Here is a 3,265-nt window from a genome sequence, read left to right as displayed (position 1 = left end):
TGTGACGAAAGAACTCTGGCCGAAATAAGATTAAGCTTAATGTAATATAAAGCTGAAGCAAATTAACACCAAATATACAGTGCGTGTGTTTTTATTGGCTAAACTGGCAATATGACCATCCCCAAGTACAACAACATCTGTTTCAACACATGATTTCACATCAAAAATCTTGCAAAACATATATATATATATATATATATATATATATATATATATATGGCAGGCTTCTTTCAGTTTCTGCCTACCAAATCCACTCACAAGGCTTTGGTTGACTTGAGGCTATAGCAGAAGATGCTTGCCCAAGGTGTCATGCTGTGAGACTGAACCTAGAACCAAGACGTTGGGAAACAAGCTTCTTTATATTATGAAATAAGCCATGAAGGCCTTACATAGAGGGGACAGCACAAGGTGGTGAAAAAAAACAAAATGAATGAAAGGAATAAATTTATATAATGAAAGATGAAATGATGCCATTAGGCCCCACCTCCAAGCAACTTCGTTGAACCTAAACTAGTTTATAATGCTTTTTTTTTTCTTTTTAGCGACAGCTAATTACCATCTTTCCAAAGAATGTCTACATTATATGTTTTTTAAATATCCTGAAAACTTACTTGTTTCGGCATTGAGCTGGTATCCAATTTCTTGACCCACCACTTATAGTCTTGATTTACTTCATAGTCATTCAATTCCAACATATATTCGGTGTCTTCCACTATACACAACGAATGTACTCAGGCATCCCCTTCACTCCTGATGCATCCACTTTTATAGCATTGTCTATTTTGTCATACAGTTCTTCGTTTTCTCCATTGTACAATATATGTTTTTCCAAGGGTGAGGGTGGAGAAATTTGGGGCTCTTCTGTGCTTGTTTTTGTCTTCATGTCAGGTGGGGTATGGAGAGGGCTGGTGTCTGTAGGGGGTGGTTAGGGTAAAGTGGGTGTGGGTTGGGGGTCATCCTTCACATGTGTTGTCTTCCTCCTCTTCCTGCTATTCTCCACCATTTCCCAGTTGGTATTTGCTTCTTCCTCCTCCTTGACGCTGGTGCCTGTCTTCTTCTGTGGTTCCACATCACTTACTTCATCCTCCACAGGCAGTGTAGCATCAACCACTTTTTCTTTGTCTCTCCTTGTCCTTTTCTAATGGTGGAGGACACCCGCTCTATCAGGTTATGCAGGTTTCATCATCAGTCAAATGCATGAACAGGCACAAAGGGAAGTACAAGGAAGAGCTGACTTCTTGCATGTGCAACATCCTGCACATTCAGTTTTGCATTGATACCTTTTAAGTGCTTGGCATTGTTCTGCTATGGCTCTTAGTTCAGTCCAATGAATAGCGAATGTGCCATCGTCATTATTTTTCCACCCCCAGGTAATAGGTGATGGCTTCATCTGGAGAGTCTGGCCCCATATGTGTCCCACCTGATATGTATAATCTGAATTAGTGAAGAAGATAGTAGAAAAATCCTTCGAAAAGTAAATATATGGCTATTTGTGTAAAGTATTGCATAATAAATAACGTTTATTATAATAAAACTTATTTCCTGTTCATTGCAATTATTAATTTTTAATGTTGGATTTTGGCCATCATTTTCGATTTTCACTTTGGCAATCATGCCTATCTTAAAGAGCAAGTTTTAAATTAGAAGTGTACCAAATTGCATGTTTCTATCACCTTTTGAAGGCTTCTTACAATATTTGATGTTTATCCTATTCACTAATTAAGTAACCTTATTTCTGATAGTTTTTCTCATAGATTTAACTTCACTAACATCAGATAACACAAATACCTCCCAAGAATACGAATTTAAAATAGGGCAACAATAAATAATGGAAGGAAATCTAATATGTCTACTATCAGCTTCTCACTTCCACTAATTCTTTCAGTGTTTGTCTTCCAAAAATTTCCAAAATACATGAAAGCTCTGGTGAAAACAGTTTACGAGATGACTGCTCCATAAATTGATTGATTAAGCATGCGAGCCATGGTGTGTGGATACAGCTCATTGAATCGTATGAAACATATGTAAGCAAATAAAATATATAATTCTTCATTTTTTTTTATTACTGCTTTAATTCCGTGATTAATATACCAAAGTATTAATTGGTGAGGAATTTCAGACTTACAATATGCATCTGTCACATGATATAAACAACCTATACAGATTGTTATAGTTTTTATCGAACTTTCAGTTAGCCAGATTTATCACATGGAATGCTTACCAAGGATTCGCCTGGATGTATTTAAGTCCTTATTTCTTTCAATATAGATACACATATATATATATTTCTGCAAGGTTGACTTTGCCTTTCATCCTTTCGGGGTCGACGAATTAAGTACCAGTTGCATACTGGGGTTGATCTAATCGACTGGCCCCCTCCCCCAAAATTTCGGGCTTTGTGCCTAGAGTAGAAAAGAATATATATATCATCATCATTTAACGTCCGCTTTCCATGCTAGCATGGGTTGGATGATTTGACTGGGGACTGGCAAACCAGATGGCTACACCAGACTCCAATCTGATCTGGCAGAGTTTCTACAGCTGGATGCCCTTCCTAATGCCAACCACTCCGAGAGTGTAGTGGGTGCTTTTTACGTGCCACCGGCACGAGGCCCAGTCTGGCGGTACTGGCAACAGCCACACTCAAATGGTGTTTTTTATGTGCCACCTGCACAGAAGTCAGTCCAATGTTTTGTTCACATGCCACCGGTACAAGTGCCAGTAAGGCAAAACTGGAAACGATTGCGCTCAAATAGTGCTTTTTACGTGCCACCAGCATGGGAGCGAGACTGCTGCTCTGGCAGTGATCCCGCTTGAATGGTGCAGTTAGCGCTCCACTAGCACAGGTGCCAGTCATCAAATTTGGTTCAGTTTCGATCTCACTTGCCCCAACAGGTCTTCGCAAGCTGAGTTTAGTGTCCAATGAAGGAAGGTTGACATGGGTGCCAGTCATCGAATTTGGTTCAATTTCAATTTTAATTTCACTTGCCTCAACAGGTTTTCGCAAGCAGGGTTTGTATCCAAAGAAGGAAAGGTGTGCATAAGTGGGCTGGCTATGGTCTCACTTGTCTTGCCGGGTCTTCTCAAGCACAGCATATTTCCAAAGGTCTTAGTCACTAGTCATTGCCTCGGTGAGGCCTAATGTTCGAAGGTCGCGCTCCACCACCTCATCCCAGGTCTTCCTGGGTCTACCTCTTCTACAGGTACCCTCAACCGCTAGGCTGTGGCACTTTTTCCCACAGCTATCCTAGGCATTCAAGGACTA

Source organism: Octopus bimaculoides, chromosome 3 (assembly GCF_001194135.2).
Source record: "Octopus bimaculoides isolate UCB-OBI-ISO-001 chromosome 3, ASM119413v2, whole genome shotgun sequence".
Taxonomy (NCBI): domain Eukaryota; kingdom Metazoa; phylum Mollusca; class Cephalopoda; order Octopoda; family Octopodidae; genus Octopus; species Octopus bimaculoides.
This window is presented reverse-complemented; position numbering follows the sequence as displayed.